Below are 770 nucleotides of genomic sequence, written 5' to 3'. Positions count from 1 at the left end.
TGTGTGTGTGTGTGTGTGTGTGTGTGTGTGTGTGTGTGTGTGTGTGTGTGTGTGTGTATCTGCTCCCTAAAATTCAATATTCCAGTGATCAGTATCACAGCTCAGTCTCACGCACCTGTAACATTTTCCTTTATGGTGTGGCAGTATATCTTTCTTAAGACCTTAATACTACATCAGGCTGACACCCTGACAGTGGGCTCCACCCACAGAATGAAGTTTTACTCAAAAGCTAGTTTACTCAGAAAGTTTGGAAATCCCAAGCAGAGCTGAAAACAAGGCATCATGATTTTTCTGCTCCTGAGCGTCCATTTAAACTCTATTCTAGTTTCAGGTAAATACCATAAATGTGCTTAATGGTTTAGGACATGATTGCACAGTACTATTATTATAACAGTATATAAGTTGCATTTTTAAACACATCATTTTAGGTTAACTCATTGTTAATACATTGTTTCTTACTTTTGATGTTGGTCTGTTCAACAGGTTCCTCTTTCAGTGATAAAGTCGACCAGACTCCAGCTAATATTTACACAACAGGAGAAGATGCTAAAATCTACTGCTCACACAGCATTACAAACTATAACCGAATCCTCTGGTACAAGCAGTCAAAAACACAGCTACAACTGCTCGGATTTTTATTTTTAGGTAAAGGTACTATAGAGCCTGGAGTTAATGTGACGATGGATGGGGGTGCAAATGAAAAAGAGAACTGCACATTAACAATTAAGGACATTGAACTGAGCAGCAGTGGAGTGTACTTCTGTGCTGCT

Source organism: Haplochromis burtoni, unplaced genomic scaffold, assembly GCF_018398535.1.
Source record: "Haplochromis burtoni strain Fernald_Lab_line unplaced genomic scaffold, NCSU_Asbu1 Contig_393, whole genome shotgun sequence".
In the NCBI taxonomy this organism is placed as follows: domain Eukaryota; kingdom Metazoa; phylum Chordata; class Actinopteri; order Cichliformes; family Cichlidae; genus Haplochromis; species Haplochromis burtoni.
This window is presented reverse-complemented; position numbering follows the sequence as displayed.